This window comes from Dipodomys merriami, unplaced genomic scaffold, assembly GCF_024711535.1.
Source record: "Dipodomys merriami isolate MVZ:Mamm:240054 unplaced genomic scaffold, mDipMer1.0.p SCAF_377, whole genome shotgun sequence".
In the NCBI taxonomy this organism is placed as follows: domain Eukaryota; kingdom Metazoa; phylum Chordata; class Mammalia; order Rodentia; family Heteromyidae; genus Dipodomys; species Dipodomys merriami.
Genome location: NW_027205348.1, coordinates 191255 through 204174, shown reverse-complemented (window position 1 = coordinate 204174; position 12920 = coordinate 191255). Strand labels below are relative to the sequence as shown.

Below are 12920 nucleotides of genomic sequence, written 5' to 3'. Positions count from 1 at the left end.
TTAAGCAATTCCTTAACATAATGAGACTGCTGACCATACAACGTCACTGCCTTCTTGAGTTTACCAATATCATCAACAGCAACACCTTTATATCTGGCTCGTTGAGCTATACCATTCATAGGGCGTGGTCGAATTACAGGATAAGAAAAAATAAACATTTCATCATCAAACTCACTGTCTGAGCCCTCTGTTTTGTGAGGGAGTGACGCTGTAAAGATTGCATCGGCCAGCGGAGGAGCCAAAGGCTGCTTTACTTTCACTTTCTCAGGTTCTCCTTTCACTCTGCTAATTTCCAACTCCATATGTTGTAATTTTGATAAAATCAATTCCATTTGCTCAGACATTTTATTACACTTTCAGTTTGTTCCTTTTAAGCCTTTTTTACCTCTTGTTTTTTCTCTGTTAATTGCAATGCATCCTTATCTATTGCGTCCTTAACCTCAGAGTCCAATTGTAAATCTACAATAGAAGGAGTGGCCTCTTTCTTTAAGTCCGCTATTAATCTTTCCTCATTCAAGACTTTAAAAAGGGTATGTAAAATAGCCCAAATGGACCAAAATCTAATAGGAATCTTTTCCCCTTCTCAAACAGCTCTTTCTACATTATTTTTTACTCGTTTCCAATTATCAACATATAATGTTCCTTCATAGGGGAACCAAGGATTCCATTTCCTAACTACATTAATACACATTTCTATGTCAGAAGAAGAAATATTTACATCATAAGCAGCAAGTAAATGTTTAAGCATATGTAAGTACGGAGTAGACCTACCTTGTCCCATCACCCTGTAATTAAAAGTACTTACCTGAATATCCCTTCCTGAATTCAACAATGCAGGGTCCCTGTTCAGGCGCCAATCGTCAACGTCTAGTGCGTCGGGGTCCCTGGGTAAGGGTCACGAAATCACCAGGACACGGGATGCAGCGTGCAAACAGCAATTGCCACTGCATGCTGTGTTTTATTGTTAGTGGGTATTTAAAGACAAGCAAGCATAATCTTTGCCAAGATGTGGTTAGAAAACATTCACACAAAAAATTTCCACAGATACATTTTTACTTAACCTATGAGACAATGTCTAGGTATATTATTATCTAAACTATTTTAGAGCAAGCTCAAACCACTTCTTCAATCTCAGGAAAATGCTTGTCCAGCTGTTCATCTATGCTTAAGCAAGCAGAAGAGCCACTTCCTCAGCTCTCAGGAATCTGTGACATGTGTGTGAGGGTGTGTTCAAAGTACAGCATCAGACAATATGTTGGATACCTTGAGAAAAAACTGCATTAAAACATTCTGGGACTATCATACAAGCAGAAGCCCGTTACGCTGACTCTAATCAGCCACAACATCATCAATTTAGGGAGTATTTTCCAAGAGCATACTAAGAAAAAAGGGCTCATCACAATGAGTGTTCAGGTTGAAGTAATGACAATCACATAGCTTTTCTTATAAGTCTTCATTTATTTTGGAGCATTAAAGTGGGAAAAGCCAAGTAAATATTTTGCATGTATCTAAAGTAAGTGGGATGTATTATATTGGTCTTTCTTTAACGTGGAAGTTATAGGTTATGTCTTTTTATACTGTAAGTTGGGACAATTATCTGCTTTCTGTTATTTTATTTTCTTCCCCTTCTTTTGCCTTTCCACTTAAAGAGACATATTTGAGCTTGCAATTCTAAATCCTTCAAAATTATCTGAATTTCTTCATACTTCTGGCAGCCTCCTATATCTTTCTCAAGGGAATATCTTCTCACTACCATTTTTATCCCATATGATATTGGATATCTTCCTGCCTAATTCAGTGCAAGATTAGACTCATCCAGATATCTCAACACTTGTACCACCATACAATCCTATCTTACTTAGAAATCATGATTTTAGTATGTCTGGTGGCATCTGTCATTTTTGAATGACCCTAATTGATACTTACATGCAAGCATGTTTTAAACCAATATGCCTCTCAGTAGATGAATGAATCGGCAAAATGTGATATATATATATATATATATATATATATATATATATATATATATATATATATATATATATATATATATATATATATGGTGGAATTCTATGCTTCCAATTCATAAGAAAATGGAAAGACTTGGAAAAATCCTAAGTAAAATAAGCAAGACACAAAGAAACAGATTTCATGGTTTCCCTCATGCAATAAGTAAGAAATGTCTAACATAGTCCTAGCAGATGAGCAGAATGGCTCAATAGCTATGTATATATGATCATATAAGATCATGCTGAGCAAAATGAACTCCTAGATATGGAAACAGAGGTTTTTCTTTGTGGTTGTTGTTTTTAATGTACAATGTGATTTCTTTTTTTCATTTGTGTTTTTCCCCTATGTTTTATTCCCTGCTGTATTTGATTTCAGGACCCTGTGTATTGTATATACATTTATCTTAATTTGTCAAGGGAAGAGGAACAACAAAATGATGAGACAAAGGGCAAACCAGTGCAATAGCAATACTCACAAAACAATATGTTGGAAATTTACATTACAACTTGTGAGGGGTATTGGAGTGAAGGAAAAGTGTGAGAAAAATGAGGGGGGAGGTAAAAAAGTTCGACATGTTATGTATTTACTACCTTACAGTTACTGCAACTCCTTCAATACATCACCTTGACAATAAAATTAAATTAAAAAATAAGCACATAAAATATAATTTCACTGTATTGGTATAGTAAAATGATTCTATGTGTATTAACTTTTTTAAAAATGAACACTATTTGGCATCTATTTGAATTCATTACCCCTTCTTTTCAGAGGGTCATCAACTTGAATGTTATCCAATATTTTCACAATATACTTGCCATTATATTGAAAAAAACATAATTTTAGTATTGTCCCATAGTAAAACAGAAAAGTTTAATTCTATGGAAACTGCTAACTTTTAAAACTGAATAATTAAGAGGACAGAATACATATTTTCTTCAAAATTCCTATGACTACTAACTACTCATTTTCAAATTCTGAACGTTCTGTACCAGAGACATTCAAAACAGTACCTGTTTGCATGTTACTTAATTCTGCAATAGATGCAAATTCCAATGGGGTGGTACATATTGAGAAGTCAACAGAAAAAATAGCCACATTCTGGTAGAGGATAAAACTATAAAATATCTGTAATAATTAATTCCTCAAGAGTAAACATTTGTTCATCAGAGTAAGCTATTATTTCTATGACCAACAATCCCACACTTTTATGTCATAAAGTTATCCTAACCCAACAGTTTCCAACTTGTAATGTGCACGTTAATATTCCCTAAACTTACAATATGACTAGCTTATCATTATTGTGAAAAAATACTACACTTCTGCTAATGTGATGCCCTTCCTCTTGTGGAAAGAACACTACACTAAACTTTGCTGCAACATTTCCTCCCCAGTAGTATTCTTGAAATCAGAACACTTGCAAATATTTATATTTATTTTTAATCTATTATAGATATTCCAGAGACTAAGATCGGAAGATTATGGTTCAAAGCCCACCCAGGCAGGAAGTTTCCTTAGATTCTTTTCTCCAATAAACTGCTCAAGAAAAGCCAGACACAAGTGACACTGAGGTTGAAGTGGTAGGGCATGAGCCTTGAGCAAAAACAGGCTCAGAGAGAATGGCCAGACCAAGAGTTCAAGCCCTAGGACAAAACAAAAAACAAAAACAAAATAAAAACAAACCCCAACCCTAGCATTTTTCTCATTGTATACAGAGGCACATAATTAAGGAAATTGCTTCCTGTGTTACAAATAGATAGAAGAACCAAGATGTCACACACTTGCTCTCTTCACACCATGTTACACCAAAGCCTCAAAAAGTTGCTTTTTCTAAATTTATAAATTGGTATCATCCATTTGTCGGCAACTCTATCCAGATTATTCACGTTATCATTTTATACATGAACTGCTGGAATTATGTATTAACTAAGTTCTAATTATACCTTGCTTGAAAGAATATTTTAGGCAAATAGAATGCCAGAATCATTTGTGAATTTGTCAATTAAACCCTCTACTTAAAAAGAATTTTGTAGCATTCTATAGAATATGAAATTACAAACAAAACCAAAAAATTTATTTTAAATCTAAATTCTAATTTAGCAAGATCTACAAAGTCTTACATTACATGAACTTTGCTATTTCTCCAGGTTTAAACTTTTGTAAGCCTTCAAGATTTCTTTGGAATCCAACAGAATGATACTTACTTTTTCAAATTTTTGGTTGGGAAATCATGAGCCATTTCACATCTAGGAATATTCTGTAAAGAAGAGAGTATTAAAAACACAACTGAAGATTATATATGACTTACATTTCAATAGGAAACGACTTCTCAAAACATAATGACAAAATTATCCCAAACTTCTAACTGTGAATCCCTTTCTTGTTATTTGGTATGTTTCCTTGAGACAAAATTATACTACCTGGTCCAGGGAAGGTATCACTATGTAATTACACTCTCTAATCTCCTGTCTTAGTCTGAGTGCTAGAATTCCAGGCTTGTATCACATTGCCCTGCCATAGTTTGTTTGTTTATTTAATCTAGATACAGACTAGCAATTCTGAACTTCTCCAATGATATTATTCACTAGACTGACTGCTCAGACTGTTTATGTACTATTTTCAAAGATGTTCTAATATTTGACACAGTATATGAACATTTTCAGATGCACCTGCAGGGGTCTCTGATTCATTCCTCATTGGATCTGATCCCTTTAATAATGATTACTTGACTTTCTTACTATCTCTGGTCCCTATCTATGTAATATACTCAAACATTTTTGAAGAAAGTTCACTTGAGGACTTTCTCATAGTAAAAATTATCATTTGATCTAGTCTTACTCAGGACATATTTTCTATTGTTTTCTAACTTTTCTGCACATTCTGAGAGTTGTTTCATTTGTGTATGTGTGTTTGCAAATAGAAGTGTCTCTGTATGTATGTGTATGTTTGTATGCAAAATCCTCAAGCTCTTATTCAACAATCTTGCTCATGACTAGTATTCCATCACTTGAGGCAACCTTCCAATCCAGGTTTTTGGCTGGTTAATTATAGATAGTGTCTCAGAGACTGTTCTTCCCAGGCTGGATGCACACTCAACTTTCCAGACTCCTTTATATTCTTAGGTTTTATTTTTCCAGGAGTATCAACTTTTTTTTTTGGATCCGGTCATGGGGCCTGAAATCTGGGCCTGGGTGCTGTCCCTCAGCTCTTCAGCTCAAGGCTAGCACTCTACCACTTGAGCCACAGCACCACTGCCAGCTTTTTTCTTTTTGCTTATGTGGTGCTGAGGAATCGAACCCAGGGCCTCAGGCATGCAAGGCAAGTGCTCTACCACTGAGCCTCCTTCCCATCCCAGGAGTATCAATTTTTAAACTAGAAATATTTTTTTGAGTGTGAAGTCTAAGTTCTAGCCCATATTTTTAACTCAAGGATTCATATAAAGATAGATGAAGATACACATTACAGATCCTGAGTGTACACTGTTAGAAATGTGATCTTAAACCATGTGCCAGTGGCTCACACTTATAATGCTAGCTACTCAGGAGGCTGAGATCTGAGGGTTGCAGTTCAAATCCAGCACGAGTAGGAAACAATAGCAAGAAAGAAACAAGTTGGGGCTGGGAAGGTAGCTCAGTGGTAGAGAGCTTGCCTTTCATGCATGAGGCCCTGGGTTCAATTCCTCAGCACCACATAAGCAAAAAGAAAAAAGCTGGAAGTGGCACTGGGCTCAAGTGGTAGAGCGCTAGCCTTGAGCTGAAGAGCTGAGGGACAGCACCCAGGCCCAGAGTTCAAGCCCCACGACCGGACCCCCCCACCAAAAAAAGAAACAATAAATTGTGTCCCTATGTTGGGGTTCATTTCACTTAACACCATCTTATATGGCCATATGTACATGGATAATGTTTTTATAAGTCATTTAAATTCCATATTTTGTCTTTACTAAGTTGTCTCTGAAACACGTGTTATCTCATGTCCAATGATGTCTTTGTGCTATTTCAATGTTTTCCCTTATTTGCAATAACTAGTATATGTCTGAGTCAAGCAGTAAAGGTCAGATAAGATGATGTTAGGGGAATGAACCCCAAGATAAATATTCAAATGTTTTTTTGGTTTTTTTTTCCTTTCATGCAATTGTTTCTAACATATTATAAGTTTATTTCTTTGTTGCTTTGTATGTCCCTTCCCCACCGTATAACCCATGCTTTCACTGTATTTTATGTTGGTATTTGTGGAAGGGAAGGGAAAAAACAAATTGTTTAACTAGGGATACAGGTGGACCCATTGCAATAATGAGATGTACAAGTAGTTATGCCGAAAAACGAACTTTACAACTTTGGTGTGGTGTGGGGGGTAGATCGGGTGGGGGGAAGGGGAGTATGGGAAGGGATTGGAGGGGAAACAAAGAGGAGGCAACAATGCTTGATAAGAAATGTACTCCTGTGATGGGAAGGTGGCTCAGTGGTAGAGCACTTGCCTTGCATGCATGACGGCCTAGGTTTGATTCCTCAGCACCACATAAGCAGAAAATAAAAAAGCCGGAAGTGGTGCTACGGCTCAGGTGGTAGAGCGCTAGCCTTGAGCTGAAGAGCTGAGGGACAGCGCCCAGGCCCAGAGTTCAGGCCCCATGACCGGATCAAAAAAAAAAAAAAAAAAAAGAAATGTACCAGTTTTCTTGCCCATGTAATTGTAACTCCTCTGTATGGTATTCTCACAATTAAAAAAAAAAAAGAAAGACTGTAAAGCTCAGAAGACATTTTGCTTTTACCGGCATGGTTCAACTAAAACCAGAAAACAGTTCTTTACATTTATATAAACTATTATATCTAGTGAGGATTTAAAAAGTTTTAGCATATATATTTTAAATTTTATGTCAAAATATTTGTTTATTTTTAATTTTTGTCAGTTGTGGGGTTTGAAATCTGGGCCTGGACGCTGTCCTTCAGCTCTTCACCTCAAGACTAGTGCTCTACCATTTGAACCACTGCCAGTTTTCTGGTGGCTCATTGGAGATAAGAGTCTCACGGACTTTCCTGCGTAGGCTGGCTTTGAACCATGATTCTCAGTTCTCAGACTCCTTACTAGCTAGGATTACAAATATGAACCACTGGCACCTACCTACATAATTATATTTTGCACATTTATGAGGTATGGTGTGGTAATCCCATTCATTTATATCTTGTGTAATTATCAACTATATCATATCCATTAGTTTCTGTGTGTAACATTTCTTTTTAGTGAGACTGCTCAACCCTTATCTTTTCGCTGTGATGAAATATATATTCTTAACTATAATCACTTTGCTTCTTGTGGTATACAATTAATATATTTACTTTTAGTCATGGAAGTCCGCTAATTAAGGTTATATAAAACATGAATTGTAAAGTGAAAAAAATGGTTCCATTACTTGTTTTATCAAAACAATTATGCCTTTTTTCAATTATATTTATGTGGGAATGTGTAATATTCATTGATTTAACAGTTAAAATTGATAACAGTTGATTCAAACTTGTATTTGAAAATTGCACACAACACAAATATACTTCCACTTTCTTCTACCACATAATTAAAATAATAGTATAGCAAAGCTTGTTGTTAGAGGCTCATGTGTAGAATCCTAGAAACTCAGGAGGCAAAGAACTGAAGATTTTGTTTCAATGTCAGTCTAAACAGACAAAAATGTGAAAACTAGACTCAGACATATACTAGATATTGCAAATAAGGGAAACCATGGGACCTATGCTTCTTTGGGCCTGGCTTACTTCACTTAATATAATTTTTCCAAGTCTTTCTATTTCCTAAAAAATGGGGCAATGTCATTCTTTCTGATGGAGGCATAGAATTCCATTGTGTATATATACCAATTTTCTTGATGCATTCATCTACTGAGGGGCATCTGGGTTGGTTCCATATCTTAGCTATGGTGAATAATGCTGCAATAAACATAGTCGTGCTGGTAGCTTTAGTGTGGTCTTGTTTGTGATCATTTCGGTAAATGCCCAAAAGTGGGATTGCTGGGAAACAGGGGAGCTCTATGTGGAGTCTTTTGAGGAACCTCCATACTGTTTTCCAAAGTGGTTGAACAAGTTTACACTCCCACCAACAATGCAGTATAGTTCTCTTCTGTCCACATCCCCTCCAACATTTGTTGTCATTAGAGTTCTTGATTATAAACGCACTCATTATCTTGCCCATGTAATTTTAACCCCTCTGTACAATATTTTCAAAATAAAAAAATAAAAAATACAAAAAAATGTGAAAACTTATCTCCAATTATCCAGCAAGAAGGAGAAGGTAAAGATGTGGCTCAAGGAATAGTGTCATCACCCATGAGCAAAAAATACAATGGAGACCATTAAACATAGAGTTCAAGCCCTAAAATTTGCATATACACAGAAGACAACAATAAAAAGTACTGTGAACATCAATAATGAAGACAAAATAGTAGAAAAGATAATGAGAAATGTTGTGTTAACATCTGGAGGACAGAAAGCATTTGACAGAATTTTGATTCATGAGAAGGAAAAATCAAAGTCTCATTTGTACAATCTCATTGTATCTATTTGTGTTGAAACCTGGCTATTGGGTAACATGTGAAAGTGTAGATTGCATTACCTGACATAGCAGACATTGCCTGTGACTATACACCATCCCACTCTGCAAAAATCTAAACTTGTGCTTGTTAATTTAAATAAAACCTCATGTTAGAGACTGTTTGGTTCACATGGACAAGGGTCCTTATTTTGAGGCTTCAGACCAGTGCTTTTGTTTATAACCACTCTTGCTTTACGCCCTTCTTAGCTGGCACCAAGCCAAGACTTTGAGCTATAGACCCCACTGCCTTAATCCCTCCCTTTCTCCAGCTAAAACTCATTTCACATGCTATCTATGTCTTAGCATTAGTTGTTTTCTTTCTAATCCCCACCAGAAAACTCTTATATACATGTAAATCTACTATAAATAACATAGTTAGAAAAGGTAGTAAGTGTTTAGCATTGGCTGAGGCTCTCATCTGTAGATTTGCTCCTTAATAAATCTGTGCTACACTATCTCTTCTCCATGGCTTTTGAGTCTGACAACTGATTGGTTTGGTTTGATGTAATCCCATTTATCCAGACTTACTTTGATTTGTTGTGCTTCGTGATCTTTGGAAGTTTTGACCTATGCCAAGGGGCCCTCGTGTTTCCCCTAACCCTTCCTATAACATTTTCAAGGAATCTGGACTTACATTGAGGTCTTCGATCCATTTGGAATTGATTCTGGTGCAGGGGGATATATAAGGATATAACTACAGTTTTCTGTGTACAGCCAGTTCTACCAGCACAATTTTTTGAAGAGGCTGTTGAGGAGCTTGAGGCCTGAGTGACTCCATCTTGAGCTAGATGTCATCTTCTGAAGTATGAGTTATGCAGCTGACCATGAGCCCGGCCTGGGAATGAACAGAAGAAGCAATTCCTTGGCAACTAGGAACATAAACTATCCTTGGGGAAACCGCAGGCAGGCAGGTGCTGGAGGGCATGGTGACCCCCACAGTTAGGCCACAGGTGGTGTTTGTTTAAAAAAGGAACCCTGCAGTTTAGCAAGTGTGTCCTTGAGACTCCCTGTGGTGCAAGCCAACCAGTTTAAAGTACTTCAACCCTCTGATCTAACCAACAACCTGTTTCTGCTTTGTAGTGCACCAATCATACTATAGAATTGTATTAAGAGTTTCCCCGTGATGTGTTATAATTTGTTGTAAGATGCTATGATGTATACAAAGTCCCTGCCTTCCCTAAAAATTGTATAAAAAGTACTATAACCCTGGTCTCGGGGCCTCTCAGCGTCATGGGCTGTGGTGGGACCAAGTTCTAGCTTGCAATAAAGACTCCTTTGCTTTTACATTGTTGATGGTCTCTGGTGGTCTTTTGGGTAAGGATTTCCAAATTCAGTTTTACATTTGGTGCATTGGCCGGGAATCCCCCCAAAGCCCACCCAGACGCATTAACCAAGGAGTCATGAGAAGCCCGGCAAGTAAGTAGAGGCATTGCCATTCTGAAATCATCTGGTATTTGAGTTCCCTGCAGGTTCTGTATTGGGGTTGGCAAGAGGTCTTGGCGGACGTGCTATAAGACAGCCAACGGGGCCGGTGGGAGTTGTCCCTCAGATCTCCTGGGGGGTAAACTATCCACTAGTGCAGAAGCTTGAGTCTGGCACTTTCTGACTGATAGTTTACAGGGTAGGCTATCCACTAGTGTGGACATTTGGGCCCATTTGTAGTCCAGCACTTTCTGACTGACAGTCTACAATGCACATGCTGTGAACATGTCTTGTCTCAGGGTTCAGTGTTTTGTCTGTGTGTCTTTTGGAATTCTTGGAATGTTTCTCCTCCCAGATTCATCCTGATGCAAGGGCTCAGAGGAGACTGGCTAACACCCCCTTAATATCTGTTTCTCTCTAGCTCCTTCTTTTTTTATGAAACTGCCACTGACCACCTGCAAGTGGCACCAGCAAGATCTTAGCCTCGGGCCTTAGCCCAGGGGGTCTGAGTACGGGGGAGAACCTGTCAGTCTGAGGGGACAGCCACTAGGAACTTCTTTCCCTTGCCCCAAGATGACTGGGAATTCTCCTCTGCCTTGGAAGGCTCCTGGGTCAATGTTTGCAGGAATCTAAAAGAAAAATCCTCCCGAGGTGAGTAGAGGGGGTCCGAGTCCCCTGGTAAGTGAGTGGTGTTGAGATGTTGCCCCATTCACTGAGACCTGATTTCGTCTTTGTGGCCACTTGTCTGTCTTGTTTACTTTGGTGTGTTTTCTGTTCTGTTTTCTGAGGTAGGGAAGTTCTGGGTGAGAGTGGCAGGCTCACTCAGCAAACTCTGGATTCAGCTTGAGAACAGCACAGATTTCTGGGGGCCCATTAGTCCCCAACTCAGCCTTTGGTTGTTGTTTTGTCTAGTTCCGTTTTAGAATTGGTACCAGTTTTAAATGTGAATCCTTGGTTTTTGTGTTTATCAGTGTTTTTGATATTTATTTGAACATCTCTGGGGGAATAAAAGTCTCAGCCTCCGGCTGGGCTTGGTCACAGACCTGCTAAGTCTCCCTCCCCCCTTCTTTTGTTACAGCAGCCAAGAGGAGGGGCATGGACAAGCCTCAGGTGCACCTTCTCCTGATGGAGGCTGCTGGAGAGCTTAGGGTGTAGATAGCAATGAGCCTGGTCTGGACTTTCAGCTGCTCCAGACAGCTTAACAATTTGTAAAGTGCTTTTGTCAAAATTGGGTAAAAATCAGGCCCGTTCAGTTTCAGGTGACCCCCTCACCCAGCCCTCCTCCAACAGAAGGGATTCAAAAGACTGATTAGTGAAATACCTTGCTAAACAAGCAAGCCCTGGATAAATGAAGCTCAACAAAGGTACTTCGTTTAAAAGAAATATTGTCTTAAAATTTTTTTAAAAACTTTAGAAAATCTACGTACAACTGATTTTGATTTTTTGTGTGCTTTAAGATCTGTGTGAGTGTTTTGTATGTGTTTAAGAACATGTTCAAGATCAGAGTTGTCAGCATGCTGTAACAATGGGTGAGTTTAAGTTTAAAATTCAAAAGGTTATGAGGTTTGGACATTACCAAAAATTTTAAGGAATCTTCACATTGTTTTTAACGGCTTTTTAAGCATTCTTTAACTTAAAAATTAGAAAATCTGGTGTTGAGTTCTAATTTTATTCCCTTGTGGTCAGAGAGAATGCAAGGTTTCTGAATTTGGACAAGTTTGCTTTGTGGCCTAAAATGTGGTCTATTTTAGAAAATGTTCCATGTGCTGTTGAGAAAAACGTGTATTCTTGTGGAGAGCTGCGGGAGCCACGACCAAAGACGGCCAGGCAGTAAGGCGTGGCCACAAAAGCAACATTGTAGCTCCTTGGTAAGATGGCGCTGGCTCCCGCCTTCTGTCTTCCCGGTGACAAGTGCTCTCTGTAAAAACAACTCCTTATATGGCTATGACTTGGTTCCTAGTTTGCTTCCGTGTTTGCGACCCTATCGGTATATGCCACGTGGTGCTTCAGGATTTGCCATCCAGGAGACTTATAACCAGAGCGCGGGGGTACAGAGAAGCAGGAAGAAGCGGGCAGAAGAAGCAGGAGAGAAGATGTTGTAAAAGGTCCTGAATAAACCGCATTGAGAAGAATCCCGGGTCGCGTCTTCCTTGCTGGTCGAGGTGGTCGCGACATATTCTTATGCTGCTGGGTGAAATTTTTGGCTGATGTCTGTTAAATCTAGTTGATCTTTGCAGTTGTTTAGATCTGCGGTTTCTTTGTTGAGTTTTTGCTGAGTTGATCTATCTAGTTGGGAAAGTGGTGTGTTAAAATCCCCAACAATTAATGTCTTTGGATCTATGTAGGATTTGAAGGAAAGTAGTGTTTCTTGGATAAATTTGGGTGCTCCGTTGTTTGGTGAATAGATATTTAGAATTGTAATATCCTCCTGAAGGAGAGATCCCTCAATTAGTATGTAGTGACATTCTTTGTCTCTTCTCACGAATTTTAATTTGAAGTCTATTTTATCTGATATTAGGATTGCAATTCCTGCCTGTTTATGGGGGCCATATCACCTTGCACCAGAATCAACTCCAAATGGATCAAAGACCTCGAGTCAAAGCAGACACTCTGAAAACATTACAGGATGCAATAGGAGAAACGCTAGGTCTCCTTGGCACAGGCTGAAAAATTTTTAATAGAGAACCAGAAACACAACAAATCAAAGAAAGGTTGGACAAATGAGATTGCATGAAGTTAGAGAGCTTCTGCATGGCAAAGGACATAGCTAGCAAGATCAATAGAAAGCCTATGGATTGGGAGATCTTCACTAGCCATACAATGGACAAGGGTCTCATATCTAATATATACTTAGAACTCAAAAAATTAAATCCCCCGACAACAAATCCTCAAAGAAACAA

At 38.3% G+C, this 12920-nt stretch overlaps 1 long non-coding RNA gene across 2 annotated transcripts; it reads left to right on the top strand.

The window, feature by feature from the left end:
- The first annotated feature begins 10411 nt into the window (after positions 1–10411).
- LOC138804862 (uncharacterized) lies at positions 10412–12301 on the top strand. Of its 2 annotated transcripts, none has more exons than XR_011365360.1 (3): positions 10412–10671; positions 11772–11888; positions 11981–12301. It is a non-coding gene; the product is annotated as an uncharacterized lncRNA (long non-coding RNA). The 2 variants fall into 2 exon arrangements; XR_011365359.1 differs by lacking the exon at positions 10412–10671 and adding an exon at positions 11501–11549.
- Positions 12302–12920: the final 619 nt, after the last annotated feature.